Raw genomic sequence first — 17,569 nt, 5'->3', positions numbered from 1 at the left:
CCCTAAAATTCAGCAAGAGGCTTAGTGCACAGGAATCACACCAATCTTTTCAAGTCAAGCACTGACATTTCTCTGCCACTGAAAGTCCTCTTGGGTCCAACCATCAGCTGAAGGTACTTGTTTCAAAAGGAAAGTCTTTTTTTTTTTTTTTAATTGCGTTTTAGGGCAGCACAGGAGGCATATGGAAGTTTCCGGGCTAGGGGTGGAATCAGAGCTGCAGCTGCTGGCCTACACCACAGCCACAGCAGCGTGGGATCTGAGCGCATCTCAGACTCACACCACAGCTCACAGCAACACCGGATCCCCAACTCACTGAGCAAGGCCAGGATAAAACCCATGGCCCCATGGTTGCTGGTCAGGTTCGTTACTGCTGAGCCATGATGGGAACTCCAAAATAGGAAAATCCTAATGTAGGAGGTAGGGAGACAGTATGGAAAGAAAAGACAAACATTCTATGGCCAGAATTCTGTGTTTTGTTTTGTAGGACATAAAACTTGCTTCTTGCTTCTGAGAATTGTTTTTCAGCCATAAAACTTTCAAAAATCTGGTGTACCTAATTCAAAGCCTTTAAAATTTATGCCGTAAAATTTATTATGGTGCCCTTTATGAATCAGCACTTGGTAGTAACAAATTATCAGGACATGCCATATATTAAAAAGATAAATCAGAATTAAATAGTAAAGAGAGAAGGTGTTTCAAATCAGACAGCCAAAGCACTAACTAATGGGAACATTTGTAAACACGACAATGATTTACAGCAGGGCTCTTAGTTAGAGTGTGTAAATCCTGCACAAGTTTTTCATCTTTTAGCTGGGACTTTTGGTCCATTGTTTATAAATCAAGAAGTTAATGAAGAGTCAGGGATCTGTAAATCCAGACACTAAATTAAAAAATTGTAGCTTTTGATTTATAAGTTACCTCAAGAATTACACACACACACACACACACACACACACACACACACACACACACAATATCAAAAAAAGAAATTTTGTTTAAAATCTGGTGAAGGTTAGCACTTAGAAACCCAAGTTGCAAGTAAAGGGATTATCGATACTACCTCAACCAATTCTCCAGCTCCCTCTTTGAAATGCAGAGATGGAAAATTGGTTGAGTTGGTACTGATAATACCAACGATGTGTAGAGAAAATGCCAGCACTTAGCAACTTCAGTGAAATAATTACCTCATTCTTATCTGCTAATTTTAATAGGTTACAATTTTTTAAAATATGGTTTTGACATTACAATACTTTTTTGCTTTACAAAAAAAGGACACCCAAATGGTTGTGTGGCAAATCTTTACCTGAAAAGAGGCTGTCTAGCTATATACACAAAGTTTGAAGATCTTCCTTTTCCACTCACACACACACACACACACACACACACACACACACACACACACACTCCCAGATTAGGACAATTCTCTCTCCTTCTGCTTTGTCTCCTGACTCCGCCTCACAGCAGAATCCTCGAAGAACACAGGCCACTTCAGGGGCAGGTTGCTCAAGCCCCACGTGGTGGTAGTTTTACACAGGTCACAGGCTGTGTCACTGAAACACGTGAGTGTGGGGGACCCTCCCAGCCCTCCTGTTTGTTTCTCCCCAAGTATCTCCTCAAAGGGGAGGGAAGAGTCTCATCACAAAAGAACACAAGGAAAGGAGTGAAGCAGCATCAAGGCACGTTAAGGACCATAGGACTAACCCCACCCACAGGTGACTGGCTCAGATGAGGTTGAACTTGGCCTGTCCCTATAGAGACCCCATTGCTGGACTGTCTCCCTGGGGTTACAGCGCCTGAGAGAGCTGGGCCCCCTGGAGTGTCAGGGACTTAGCCTGTCAAGGCTCCTCTCCATCCTTTGTCTCTGCATCCCCCTCTCCCTTGAGGGTCAAGTGCCCCATTCTCTGGGCTGGTCTGAGGCTGAGGTGAAAAATCCTGCCTCCCCGGCACAACAGTGACATCCCTGCCTTCTGTCCTCTGCCCTCCAAACTGCACTAGTTAGTTCCTCCCATCAGAGTCATGTATGCTCAGATCTGAATGGTTGCTAATCTGTGACCCCCTGTGGGCTCACACCTTTCCATGTTAATAGGGACCTTTGGGTCTCTTCCCATGGGACTTCACAGAGATGGAAGGATGGGTGAAAGGGATGGGAATGGGGGCAGTTTTTGTTGGAAGCTATTTGGAAACAGGGACATCTGCCCTCAGATCACCCAGATGATGCCTCATAAGCCACTGCTCATGACCCTGCCTAGGGTGGGATTGAGTCAGATTTAGCATCCACTGCATGGTGAGCACTCAGGACTTTGCGGAGAGGGTCTGCCCCTTCTCTCCTCTCTTCTCACTTCAGACTTCCCCACATACCTCTCCCACAAGGTCTGAAATCATAGCATCTGGAGGCGGACTCGGCCTCCTGGGAGGAATGGGGAGCAGAACAGGAGGCGTGAGGCTGAGGCATCCAACCCCATTCTCCATCATGACTCCACGACATGTCCCTGGTTTTTCTCACTTCCCCAGATTCGCATGTATGCGCCCTTGCATTGATTCCCCCGCCTTTCAGTGTGGCAGCTGTGCTGCTCTTCACAGCATGACATTCTTGGGAGAAACCATGTGAAAATCTAAATGTCAATTGTGTCCTCATCTCCGACTGCAGATAGAAGCACTTGTCCTGTTATACTATGCAGTTCCCTTAGGAGCCACCTAGTATCATTTGTTAAATTTTTAAAAGCACAAGTTAAAGGCACAGCGCATCTCAATGCTTGGTTAAAACGTATTGCTATAGAATTATAAAGCAAGTTCATACTTCAGAAACTGACTGAATGAAATTAAAGGGCACAGATCCTAACACCTGGAGTTTGAAAGTAAGAGTCTTTCCTCACTTAATATTAATTCAGGTTTACTTAACATCGGTCCTAACGTTAGATCTGATGTGGCATTGCAGACTCATTGCACCCTTCAGCACTTGGCTTGGAATTGTTTTTTTTTTTTTTTTTTTTTTTTTTGTCTTTTTAGGGCCGCACCCAAGGCATATGGAGGTCCCCAGGCTAGGGGTCGAATCAGAGCTACAGCTGCCAGCCACAGCCACACCAGATCCGGGCCGTGTCTGCGACCTACACCACAGCTGCAACACTGGATCCTTAGCCCACTGCGAGCAAGGCCAGGGATCGAACCCGAAACCTCATGGTTTCTAGTCGGATTTGTTTCCACTGTGCCATGACAGGAACTCCTGGCTTGGAATTTTATAAAGCTGGGCATGGCAACAGATTATTGTGGCAGCAACAAAGTAGAAAATCAGAGTGAGTGGTGGTGTAGGTTAGACACAGAAAATCCTCCATCACCCTGCTGAAGCAGATCCATTAGGCCCAATACAAGCAAATAAAATCTATGAGATTGTAACATGGTGTTTAGCTACATAAGCATTTGATTGTGTTTTGTCTATTGTTTGGAAGGAAAAAACGAGCCATTGGTCAGGAGACACACACACACACCAGCGTATAAAAATATATTGTTTCTGGAGTTCCCATCGTGGTTCAGTGGTTAGTGAATCCAACTAGGAACCATGAGGTTACGGGTTCGATCCTTGGCCTTGCTCAGTGGGTTAAGGATCCGGCATTGCCATGAGCTGTGGTGTAGGTCGCAGATGCATCTCAGATCCCTCGTGGCTGTGGCTGTGGCACAGGCCAGCAACAACAGCTTCGATTAGACCCCTAGTTTGGGAACCTCCATATGCTGTGGGAGCGGCCCCAGAAAAGGCAAAAAGACAAAAAATATATATATATATATATACATAGTTTCTTATAAAGAATAAAATCTTGGATTTCTACTCCTCATGGTTTCATTTGCATAAAATAATGCTAGTTGTAAAGTTCCAAACACTTCAATGTATCCCCATTATAAGTTCATCAACATTAAACATGTGTTACCCCAGTTGTAATTATTCTGATATCACCTACTTTAAGAGGACTACCAAATCTATGCCACTAATAAAATTTTATTATCTACAAGAAAATATAGTACTAGTTTCTAAACCAGTGTTTGTAAATTTCAACCAGTCACCAAATAGAAATCAATGTTCTTCAGTTATTGCAGAGAAACTGGCTGATTTGTGAAATGGATATTCTATCAGTGGATTTACCAGACAGCATTTGCAAGTAGAGATAGAAATAACAGCTGTTTAAAGAATAAACAATCAAACATATAAATGGCAGCTAGAACCTGTTACTCTGCCAAAAACAAACAAATAGACGAACAAACAAAAAAACCCAGCCAAAACATGGTTTGGGGTCTGATCAACTGAAAGCCATTCTCTGCTCGTCCCTGAGCCCCGGAAGGCTGAGCCCTGCTGAGGGTATCGCCTGGGTTCCTCTGTGCTCTGCTCCAGGGGGGTTAGCCCCGTGGGAGGTGTCTGCAGGAACTTGGAGGGCAGGAAGAGCCAGGTCTTAGAACTTATCACCCGCACATCCCCCTGGCTTGGGAAGTGATGGCAGTGACTGGGCTTCTCCATGACAGTGGCGGCAGTGATGGCAGTGACAGCCCCTGCCCAGCGACCCTTCCTGCAAGGCTCCTGCTCTTCACCAGCCATCAAAACGCCTTTCCCCTTCAGATGTGGTAAAGGCTTCCATTGCTACAGGTCCCTGGGTGCCTCAACAGTCCCATGGGCTTTCCGAAGCCTGTCCACACCTCTGTAAATAGCCCTACACAAAAAGAAGCCACCCAAGAGGTCATGTTGCCAGCCACTTTCCTTGGTTTTTAACAGATGGAATCAGGCAAATGTCACACAGCTATTGTTAAATTAGCTATTGTTAAATTAGGGAGTCTCTGGACTCCCAGTCTAGGCATTACCCCTCACAACCCTCTACCATATTCCCACATGGAAAGAGGCCCAGGAGCAGGGGTTACAGGAGTAAGAGGTAAGACCATGGAACATCCAAATAAGAGAGGGTGGAGGGGCGTGAAGAGAGAGGCATGGTCTGTGCACCTGCCTTGCGGTCCACAGCGCTGTGTAAGGCTACACCCCTCAGAGGTAGAGAAATGCCACCTTCTCACAGAAAAGCAGTCATGCAGATTTCCTACCTCCTCCCACAAAGGTCAACTCACACTCCACCTTCTTTTTGAAGCCTTCTGTAACTGAAACCACCAAACAAAATGGAATGCCTGTAGAATTTATGGCTCATAATGTTGTTGTGAAGATCAAGCGAGATAATGCATATTGGAATTCTTTGTAGAAAGTGATAGATTGATAGTATTATTAATGAGAACCATCAATTAAAGATGAGAATTCTTACCTCTGGCATATGGTGTGTGTTTTGACCTGAAAGGAAATGTAGAGAAGTTGCAGCTATTTTAACGTGTAAATAATACTTCTCAGCTTTCCTCACAAGGCTCGAAGGAAGGAGCTCCATGAAGAATGAGTAAATAACTTAAACTGGCTTAGATTGTCACCAGAACGTTGGCTCCAGGGTCTCTTTTCATCTTGCGTTACACATCGTGGCCATGTCTGCAGTAGACAACTTTCCTTCATACAATCAACTAAGGGTGAGGTGGTCTCAGGAGACTCTGAGACAGTCTGTATAATGGGCAGGGACAGAGTCTGACTGTCACATTCCAGAACATAACTACAACCTTTGCTGAGTGGTCAATGTTGGATGGATTACATCGTTTCCAGTAGATTTTCGAGAAACGTCCAGTAAAACAGCTCCCACAAGAAATGAGGATTTACTAAATCATACTTTTCAGAGGAATCGCTGGCCTCAGAACTAGCGGAGTCAGCTCTAAGAGAGAAAGAAACAGGAGACCTTCCCCTGAGCTGTACTTAACACAGAAGCAGCCGGCGAGAACTCCGAAATTGTCTGGCAAGGAGCGTGCTGCTTTCACAGCCTGGGGGGAGGCCGGCTCCCTCAAACCCCCGGCACCGTCCTGTCCCAGCACTCAGGCCTCGTTTTCCATCTGGGCTGAGAACCCTGAAACAACTTAGAGAAACAGTCTGCGTGGTGGAGAAGGAAGCCCAGATTCAATGGAGTTGTTTCCTCTCGAGAGCCAAGAAGAAACACAGGCTGCAGAGTCCCTGGTTCACCCTGAGAACGTTCTGCTGGTTCGCTGAGCGCCAGTGGATGCAGAAGCAGGTACGAAGTGCTCTCGGGAACCAGGATGCACGTGTTCCCGGGAAACAGATTTCTCCCATGGAAGACAGAGCCCTTTCCCTGGAGTACCTGCCCCAGAAACACTGGGCACCGAACTGCAGAGAGAGCTCCGCCAAGCACTTGGGGGAAGAGAATGCCAGACCTGCTGCTTCAGCTTGGGGATGAGCTGGGTACTGCGCATGCTCTGATGCTGTCGCAACCAGACAGACAGACACTCAGCATGACCCGAGGGGGACAAGCCTGTTTGTTTTCATTTACATAAACCTGCAGCAATATCAGCATGTTCCAAAGAAAGCTGTCAGCATACTTCGGACTTAGAAAAGACCCTCCCAAAGCAATTTACTCTTATTCAAAGGCCACCAAATTGCGACACAGATTCTGACTTGAAGAAGGCAGTGGACCAGTTTCGTCAGAGGTGGGCTTTGAGGAAAGTCGATCTTGGTCTATCGTGTGTTGCTGGTCTGTTTGAAGGAGCTCTCTGAAGCTGGGCAACAGGCGCTAGTCCTTGGAATAAAGGCCATAGGTTATAAGTTAAGAAAACATTTGCCTAAGGTCAAGGGAGTTTTACAGGCTGTTAGAGGAAGCCATTTGGAGACCCTTTGGGCATTTGCCTGTGGACCATGTGGTAACCTTTTGTCATTTTTGGAAGGGCCAGGTCAGGGACCTTAGTGGCCCACCCCGGGGACCGATGCTTCCCAGGAGCTGGACACCATCAGGATGTATTTGAGCTCAAGGCCTAGGTCGAAATCACCAGATCTCTAGAAGCACTTAGCGAAGAGCTTGAGCTGTGACGTTCAAGTCAGGAAACGCTGTGCGCTCCCCCCCCCCTCCGCCGTGTGCTCCCTCTTCTCCTTGCATGGTCGGTGAGACTCTGAAGGGGCCATCTGGACTCTGGCCGGATCTCTCCTCCGCTTGCCTCGTGGGTGCGTGCCCTCCACACCCATGCCTGTTACTGCACTGGAAGCTGACGGACTGCCTGAAGGTTTGTGGCACCAGGCCCTGAGGCTACAAAGGATGGGAGAGGGCAGGGCTGAAGGCACCATGTGCAGGTGGGGGATGTCTAGGTCTGGGAGCTCTGGAGCATGGCTGAGAATCCACTGTTCCTCCAACCCCTCAATACTATTGACGTAGGTTGCCCATCTCTCAGGATTAGCTCCTAAACCCAAGAACTAAGGGGAACAGCTCGCATGACAAAAAGTAGCTTTGCCCATCCACAACAGTTTGGTCTAGCCGAGGAGTGTCATTAGAATCCAGAGCTCCGGCCAAGCCACTTGCAAGCTGTGTCTCCGGCACGTTCTCTCCAAGCCCTGGCTCTGCTGTCGCGAAATGGGGTGACGACACCTCCCTCAGGAGGGCGTTGTGAAGATCGCATGGACGGGAGAAAGCTCTGCCGGTAACCAGCACAGAGAAGCTGTGCAGTGACCCCTCGCGTCCTGTCACACTGAAAGGGACCTAGATCAGATCTCGGCCAATTCCCTGTACACACGAGAACACTCAGGTCCTGGGGTGTTGTCATTTCCTCCTGGGTACCCAAGAGTTTCACCCCAAGCGCAGAAGAGGAACACAGGTTTCCTGTCTCCCGGTTGCATGTTTTTCATTCTACGTGACACATCTCTTTTATCCATTTACAAATACTGTACCGTAACGTTGTCCCTGTGCTGCATTAATAAGAGATGCCTTCGTGTGAATAACTTTTTGCTGTAGGACACGCAGTAGGGAAGAGGGGAAAGTAGACAGAAAGTGAGGTTTTGTGTATAAAGAATGAACCCTACAGAGGGGAGCTTAACGAAGGGCCTTGGACGCGGCGTGGGGGTTCTGATGAGACTAGCACACATTTGTATAGCGCCTCTGAACTCACTCTTCACAGAATGATGAGTCAGCATGATGCTGCCTCCTTATTGTCCTCACAGACATCTCCCGGCTTTCCTCTGACTAACGTGCCTCTCCAGAAGTTCAGGTAGACACTCTGACAAAACACAGATGAGCTTGCCTTGGGAATCACTGCCACGAAGTTTTCTGTGAATCTTCATTTTTCTCTCTCTGGCAGCTTCAAGATGAAGTGTAGAAGCAGTGACAGGAAGGAGCCACAGCATGGAGAGTTCTTTCATGGTTAGCAGGCCCCCTGACTGCTGGGGACAGCACACTCCCATTTAAAGAGAACTGCCAAATATGTCACCCTCGTCCCTGCCTTTCCTTTAATTACCCTGAACCAGTGAAGAGGTTTGTGTGTGGAGACAGCATAGGAAGCAGGCACAGGCCTGGATTTTTGCCGCCCTCCCTCTTCTGCCTCCTCCCCAACCTGCAGATCCACAAATGAGCCGCTCGCCGATGGAAGGTGAGATGCGGTCTCCTGGTTCGTAGGTGTCTGTCTTTGTGTCTCTATGTGCTTTTTCCATAGACGTGAACTTGTAATCGTAACTAAGGCAGCAGAACATGTTCTACCTCCCAAGAAGCAGAAGAATCAGTCACAATCTGTCAGAAAACAACTGTTTGCCAAGGAGCTATTCGAGAAGCACTAACCTTAGTTTAATATGTTATTGATTTTCTAAACTGTTAAGTATGGTTTATAATCGCAATAACCTACATGATACCACTCATTACGTCAGTTAATACCTAGTTTATTAGAACATTAACTTTCGCCACAGGCAATTAACTGACAAACTGTGTGTGTGAGAGAGAGAGAGAGAGAGAGAAAGAAAGAGAGAGAGAGAGAGACTTTTAATGAGAGATTTCTAAGTGAACATTAGTTAAGTGTTTCTAAATGGCTGTGGGAGCCTGGCAGTGTAGCCCAAACTCTTCCTATTCTTACCTTTTCTTCCTAGAAGAAACAGGCCAGTACTATGGAAGTATGAACCCCTCTGACATTAGTGAGCTAATTCACACTTAGCCATTACAAAATCATGTATATAATTAATTAAATGTCACTATAAATGGAAAGTGGTGTGTGTGTGTGTGTGTGTGTGTGTGTACATATACTGTGGGTAACTTTGTAAAAGGATAAGGAAGAGTTCTAAACTATGTAAAAACATTAAGTACTGCCCCCAAATTGGTGGAAGATAGGTTCATCTTTTTTCCGTTCTAGGGAGGTATCATAACATAACGAAAGTTATTTAGATTTTATTCTATGCTCAACTTAGTCTGTTTCTATGAAATATTGTCTACCTATCTATGCTCATATGACAATTTTTCCCTAAGGCCCTTTACAAAAAATGTTTAAGAATCTCAGTAAACTATATATATGAAAACATATATGTGCCTTAATAAGTTGCCTTGATATCTTTGGAGCTTGTTTGTTTGTTTTTGCCCACGCCCGCAGCATGTAGAAGTTCTCAGGCCAGGTATCAAACCTGCATCATAGCAGTGACCCAAGCCGCTGCAATGACCTCAGGTCCTTAACCCACTGAACCACAAGGGAACTCCAATATCTTTGTTTTTTAAAAAGCTTAAAAACTGGTATTTGAAGGATACAAGACTTCCAGAATGGTAGAGTAAGGAGACTGGCAAATCCTCTGCCTCACACACAATAATACAACTGGACAAATTGTCAAAACCATCATTTCCATATTGTTTGAAAATCTACCAAAGGCATACAACAAGCTGAGAAGCATTTGTTTATGCTCAAAAAACTGTTGAAATTCGGGTCTCAGGTATAAACAGTGTCAGTCTATGGCATTTTTATCTGTACGTGCTCCCTGTCTTTCCCTGCCTCTCACTAACCTCATTCTGGATGGCAGGTGAACAAAGCCATAAAATCAGGGTCTTCACTGCCAGTTGAGGCTAATCTAATCTGAAAATCCACACACAGGTACTCTGTCTGAAACAATAGTTATTTTAGTGACAAACAATCAGGGAAGGTCAACATCATACCTAAGTTGTGATACTGGATGAAACAATTTACTATACAACTCAGCAATTTCACTCCTAAGTATCTACCCCCAAAAGGTGAACACACAGGTCCACACATAGACTTGTATACAAATGTCCATAGCAGCACTATATGCAATAGTAAAAAAAAAACCTAAAAATAACCCAAACCTCCACCAATTAATGAATGGTTAAACAAAATGTGGCATACACATAAATATAATTCAGCAATACAAAAGAAGAAAATACTTCTATACACTAAAACATAGAGATAAATCTTTTAAAAAAGAGCTAAGTGAAAGAAGCCACATATTGTATAATTGCCCATATGTGGAAAGTCCAGAAAAGGCAAAACTACAGAACTAGAAAACAGATTAGTCATTATCAAGGACCAGGGGTACAACTGTAGAATAAATTTAAATAAGCAAATGGGATCATAATAGATTGTAATTACAGTTATGCAGCTCTATGATTTACTATAAAAAACATTTAATTGTACACTTAAAATGGAATTGTATATAAGAGTACCACAATGAAGCTGTTAAAAACTGGTATACAATGGAGTATAAAAATAAATAAATACGAGTAAGAATACTAGCACTAATTGAATAATCATTAGCTCCATTATAATAATCTTACTTCTCTTAAAGTATGACGCTTCTTGAAAAAGCATTGTAAGGTTCTAAGTAAGTTTTGTTTTTTGGGTTTGTTTGCTTTTTTTTTTTTTTTTTTTTTTGCCTTTTTTATGGCCACTCCTGCTGCCAATGGAAGTTCCCAGGCTAGGGGGTCAAAGTAGAGCTGCAGCTGCAAGCTTATTCCACAGCCACAGCAATTCAGGATCCAAGCCATGTTTGCAGCCTATACCACAGCTCACGGCGACACCAGATCCTTAACCCACTGAGCGAGGCCAGGGATCAAACCCACATCCTCATGGATGGGTTTGTTACCACTAAGCTGTAGTGGGAGCTCCCTAAGTAAGTTTTATAAAGCAAATCTTTTATTGCTTCATAATATACTAAAATAGAAAATTCTATGAGCCCCATTATTTTCCTTAGTATATCTTAAGAAATTTTCCCATCTAGAAATAGTTTCGTAAATCATAATAATAATAATTTCAGATAGTTATAGGTGAATCTATTCTGAAATTACAACATGCGTAATTATATAAACTACATATAGGATACAGGAAAAACACAGGATTTGCTCCATATTTCGTCTACTGAAAGAGGAAAGAATAATTGCTAATAATTTACTTTGGCATTAGCTTGGCATTAGACATTGCACTGAACAAAAGAGTGAATACCATTTCAGATAATATGTACCAAGGTCTTCTGAGATTAATATAATTGTGAATTTCTAAACTAATTGAGGAAGCTGAGACTATTGTCCTTATGTTCCTTCATAGTTTCTTTGCCAGAGGTTGATCAGAAGCTCAGTTTATATTTTGTCAGAACAACAGCAACTCAATAAAAAAGTTGTGCTGAAAAGATTTTTCCTAAAATGTAGGAGATAAAATTATGGCCAATATGCTTTATCTTTCTTTAAATTTAAAATGTTGGAAGAGCCATTTCTACCTATGAAAGTTATTTAACATATATGTATATATTTAAGTAAATAATATTATCTAATGTTGATGAAGTTTGATAATACCATATGGTGCTGTTGACCTTGCCAAATAGAAAACAATTTGTCAGTAGAATCTTGAAACACAAAATTCTTCATGCCTGTATCTAATTCTCTTTCTGAAAATCTATCCAAATATCCTACTACTTAAGCATTGCTTCAATAGATGCAGACTTTTAGGGGTTTAGGGTATGTTGTGGATATGAGAAAAAACAATCTGACTCAAAGAATCTTAAATACTTGCTAATTTCAAAGTGCCAGCCTGCATCATGATAAAAGAATTGACAGAGGTTAATGTAGGTTAAATCTCTTTTCCCCTCTGACATATTTTCCGCAAAGCCCATTCAGTTTCATTGCTTTGTCAATCATACCCCATGTAAATTAATAGAGATATTACCAAAAGATCTAGCCAAAGTGGGTCTGCAATTGTGGCCCTCAAGGCTAATGTAGAAACAATTGTCACTTAAGTCCCATTTCATAAAGTTTTATTGTTTTTAAAGCTTTCGGCACTTTTGTGACCTGCCATTGAGCATGCTCAGAGTCCTCATTTAGGTCCCCAAGCTTCTGATAGCTTTGCACCAAGCATATCATTTATGTAACAGGATGATAAATGCAGTTCTTCCTGTAGGCTCAAAGAGAGGACACAGGCTTATGAGAAGAGAACAATAGTTGCCCGGTAACTGCAGGATCTAAGCCAAGGGGCTGGCCCATCTGTGTAGGATTTGCAAAGCGGGTGGCCCAATGCTGGGTCTTCCAGCATTAACAGATCACCCACCTCCAGATCAGATAAGAGGGAGTTCCTGTCATGGCTCAGTGGTTAACGAATCCGACTAGGAACCATGAGGTTGCGGGTTCCATCCCTGGCCTCACTCAGTGGGTTAAGGATCCGGCGTTGCCCTGAGCTGTGATGTAGGTTGCAGATGCGGCTTGGATTCCGCGTTGCTGTGGCTCTGGCGTAGGCAGGCAGCTACAGCTCCGATTCGACCCCTAGCCTGGGAACCTCCATATGCCACGGGAGCGGCCCTAGAAATGACAAAAGGACAAAAAGTCAAAAAAAAAAAAAAAAAGAGTGGAATTGCTAGGTCATAGAAAATAGATATGTTCACCTATGGTATATAATGCCAAAGCATTTTCTAGTTATTATACCAATTTATCCTCTCATCTGTAGTATATGAGCATTCCAGTTGCTTTACCTCCTCAATAACACTGAGTATTTTCTTACTCATTTTAGCTGTTCTGTAGGGTATATAGAAGTGTATAGTAGTAGGATTTAGTTCAAGAAAGATTTAAGTGCTTTACCTCCACTCAAGTGAGAGGAAATTTGAGATTTAAAAAAAAAAAAACAACTTCAAATGTGTTTCCAAGAGCTCGAGGAACAAAAGAACAAGCATCTGACTTCTGCCTATGAATTTAAAGGCATGACTTATGGCTAGTGCTGTCCTTTGCTCTCCACACAGAGCAGAGAGGGCAGCCTAGGGAGCCAGCTCCTCTGTCAACAAAACTGAGTAAGAGGTGCATGCAGGTTTCCTGGGACCAAATATGACTTTGAAAAAGGGATCCAATCTGGGCTTTTTCAACATTTACTCCAACCCAGAGGACTGACTGGGAAACATAGGGACCCCAATTATAAACAGCTGAAATCCCAGAGGTCAAAGGTAAAGTTGTATACACCCAACCAGTCAAAAGGCATTCTCCTCACCAAGGAGTAGAAGTGGGAGGTCACCAACAGGAAAATTGCTGAGGACCCCATAAATGTACCCTGTGGGAAGGAAAGGGGTATCACTGGAAAAATACAATCACCAAAATACCTCAACACCTCATTCCAAATGAACTGACCACTTAAACTCATGCCTTTTTTATCATTGCCCTGGGGTCAGCCATATAGTAATTAGCAAACAATTAAGAGAAGAAGCTAGTTCCTGTCCTTTTCCTGTTGTCAGCTTCCAGCACTGGAGAAGGTCTGTGCTTAGGGAGGAGAAAAGTTTAACTGAATAAGTTTTTCATTTGAAGTAGGCCTTTACTAGACTGGAGTTAAGTCATACAAGATAAATTTGTCAGTGCTTTAAAGACATTAAAATTTTTTTTACTAGTTAAGAGGGAATGGAAAAACCAGGGGGCATATGGAGGATTTCATCCAGAAGCAGAGAGAAAGCAGACAGACATTAAGAATTACAAGGAGAAGGATGAGAAAGAAGAAGGAAGATTTTATATAATAAAGGTGATTGACAGTGTTTTAAAAACTCAGAAAAAAACCTCTGAAAATCTCAGTGTTGATCTCCTCTATGATATTCAGTCCTTTACAGACACGGTTTACAGGCATGCAAAAAACAGCAAAGTGTTTCAAGTTTATGTGAAAATTGCTGCAGTGCAGGTAAAGACAAATCAACTTCAACTACTACCCAATCATGCGCTTCAGAAAAAAGGCAAAATCATTCAACCAAAGGTGTGTCAGATAGACATCTCTGAGTGACAGCTACTTCTGCTTATCAATAAACAGTGATATCTGTGTGACTGTGCCTTAACTTGAAGACTGGTCCAACAAACTATTTTGACAGCTCTTGGGCCAGAAACAGCCCTGCTCCAGTTATAATAGCAGCATGTGTAATCAACATACAGGCTACTAAAGCTTCTGTGCCACGAGTAGGTTATAAGTTCAAGGGGTACATCGAGTGTAAGCACTCCGCCAAGTGACACACAACCAGCCATTTGTCCAACATCAAAGCCTACAGTCTTTAGAGTCCATTCTTCAAAAGTCTGGTAGACCAACGTACCTAGACCTTCAGGGAATGTAAACAATTTACCTAATCCTGTAGGAGTCAAGAGGACATCCCCACCTCATAAAGAAAAGCATTCCAAGAAAACCAAAACAGAAAAGAGTAAAATAAGTGGAAATGCTAACAGTCTTATTTTGAGTGGGCATGAGAAAACGGAGATGAAGGAACAACTATATATTAAAAAATACAGCTCGGAGTTCCTGCCGTATGGCTGTGGCTCAGGTTGCTGCAGAGGTGCATGTTCATTACCTGGCCTGGGAATCTCCATATGCCATGGGTGTGGCCATAAAAATATAAGTAAATAAATACAGTAAATAAATACAACTCAACTAGAAACTAAGAATCTTCTCTTTTGGCTTCTCAGAAAACACCTAGTACAGACCTCTTCATTATCCCTCGTCACCCTTCAAATTCTATTCTGGTTATCAAGTATTCAATAAAACTGAGATTTAACTGGTCAAAACAACTTTGGGGGTCCACAAACAATATCTGCCAACTCCACCTGTTGTCTTCAAATGCTAAAAAAGGAAAATAGAGTGTACAAGATTAGACATGACTGAAAAAGGATCTAGGTTTGTTTGCCAGCCTCCCTCACTAGGCTAATCAGCATTTATCAGAAGCCCTAATCAGTAACTTCAGAGCCAAGAGTGCTATCATCAATTTATTATCAACAGTATGAAGGATGGCAAATATTGATAAACTTATTTTTTCTTAATCCGGGCAAAGAAAACTAACCGATTTTTCCAAATAAAATGTTTTATGATTCTCCATTGTGCTTCATTCTATATGTACATTTTTCATGATAAATTGCAATTATTTGAGCTCTCCCTCTATGTTTCAAAATTAATTTTCCAAAGTCGGCATATAGTATTTACATCCTTTGGAAATGCATTACTTGAGGTTTTCTTTTCACCATTACTTTATACTGTCTACCCACATTTTTGTTCTCTGTATTCACTTTGTCTTTTCCTCCGACTACCAAAGAGAAAATATGGTGTATTAACAGGGGAAGTGAACAATGTCTGGTGTTTTGGTGGCTGTGGATTTAGATTGAAATACCAGGAACAGATTTAGTCTTATTTTGTTTATACAACGGGGAAAAAAAATTCAGCTTATTAACGTTTCATGGAATTTCACTCAAGCTTTGCCAAGTAGGAAAGTTGGACATATCCTGGGTAGTGACTTTTTAATTCTAATTTTAATAACCTAGAGATCAGATTGTTGTTTTCACATGATATATATAGTATCTCATGACTGGAGTTTTTTTGTCCTATAATATCTATATTGCTGTTGTTTTTCAATAGCTATATTGTAAACAGATGATATACTTCTTCATTGAAAACATTTAAAACACACACACAAACTTGAAAAAAACAAAGCAAAAAAAACAGCAGCAACAACCAACACCGAGGTTAAGGGGAAAAAAGTTAAAATGAAATAAGTTAAAATGTTTAGCATTAAAGGAGTTGGTATTGTAAATGTATTTAACTGTGCTCAATATTTCTAATTTTCTATGACATAAGTATATAACATTTGTAATGTTAAGAATATAAAACTAAAAGATTTGAGCAGTTAATTTGGAACAAACATTAGAGAGCCAATGATTTGGATTTTACTTTAAATGGTTAGATTAATTTAATGGCAGTTTTCATTGTCTGTACATTTAGAAGTCTTGGGGGAAATAATTTATAAGATTTCCACAAAATATAGTGGGTAAATATATATGTATGTATAGATATGTGAATGTCTCTCTCTATATTGTGTGTGTATATGTATATGTGTGTGTACGTATATATAGTTCAAAAGTATTTTATTGCCTATCTTGTATATAGTACTTTTTAAGTTATAGTTGCAAAATTTTATAACAGATATGGAACTCTGCCTTCCTGGAGCCTAGAAAACTATAAAGTGTAAGAATCAAAATGATTTTTTTATACATGTTTTCATGTATTTTTTTTTTTGGCCACACCCACAGCATGTGAAAGTTCCTGGACAAGGGATTGAATCCACACCACAGCAGTGACCCAAGCTGGCATAATGACAATGGCGAATCAGTAACCAGAGGCACCAAAAGAGAACTCCTGTTTTCATGTGGTTTTAATGGGATTACAGGATATTTTATGGCAGAGATGCCAGTGTTAGCTCAATCATCAAATAATTCCTTGTCTATTACTAGCATCAATGTCTGGAGGTTATTTCTAAATTATAACCATGGCCCAACTTTATGATGTCCTGAAACTTAACAACTCTAAACTTTTTGAAACTCTTTGTTAGGGATGTAGTTTAGGGTCTTTTAAAAAGTCTAGATAATATTGGTCTCAATACCTTGTAGATAGTCCAATGTCCCATCAAAGATTTTTGCAAATTCCTGGTAGAGGCACTAAAGTACAGGGAGGAACTCCAGCTCTGATTGTTTGCCTTCAATTAATTCTTTTTTTTTTTTTTTGTCTTTTTTTAGGGCCGCACCCACAGCATATGGAAGTTCCCAGGCTAGGGGTCGAATAAGAGCTGTAGATGCCAGCCTACTCCACAGCCACAGCAACACAGGATCCAAGCTGTATCTGCAACCTATACCACAGCTCACAGCAACAGCGGATCCTTTAACCCACTGAGTGAGGCCAGGGATCAAACTTGAGTCCTCATGGATACTAGTTGGGTTCATTACTACTGAGCCACAGTGGGAACTCCTGCCTTCAATTAATTCTTATCCTGGACTCTGTGTCTCAGGATTGTTCCTTTCACTCTACCCTAAAGGAAAACCTAATATGAGACACAAATCCTACTCCTTGAGGCCTGAAGCCAAAAGCAAACAAGATATTATTTTTAAAAGAATTCTATTGAATAATATATGAGCATAATATACCAAAGTAAATTTAAACTGTATGTTAGATATGCTTATCCTTCAAATCCATTGATTACCTAGGTATCAACGAAACGATGTTGCCTGCCATATCAGTAAGCAAAGGATGTTGCAGCCATCAAGCCACAACAGCCACCCCAGACAGGAAGCCCTGAGGGAACTCAGGATGGAGACAAATGGGCTTCCCTCTGCCAAGCTCTGAGCCACTACAGCTGCCCGCAAAGGTGCACCCTGAGAGGACTCAGGATGGAAAAGCACAGGATACTGGCGTAATGGCCTTAGATAGCTGAGGTGCATATCATAGGAATGACTTC

The 17,569-nt window shown here is 42.1% G+C and overlaps 1 pseudogene; it reads left to right on the top strand.

Moving 5' to 3' along the window:
* LOC110257669 lies at nucleotides 11,891-14,930 on the top strand (annotated as a pseudogene).

This window comes from Sus scrofa, chromosome X (genome assembly GCF_000003025.6).
Source record: "Sus scrofa isolate TJ Tabasco breed Duroc chromosome X, Sscrofa11.1, whole genome shotgun sequence".
In the NCBI taxonomy this organism is placed as follows: Eukaryota; Metazoa; Chordata; class Mammalia; order Artiodactyla; family Suidae; genus Sus; species Sus scrofa.
The sequence above is the reverse complement of the archived record's forward strand: the minus strand, read 5'-3'. Positions and strand labels throughout refer to the sequence as shown.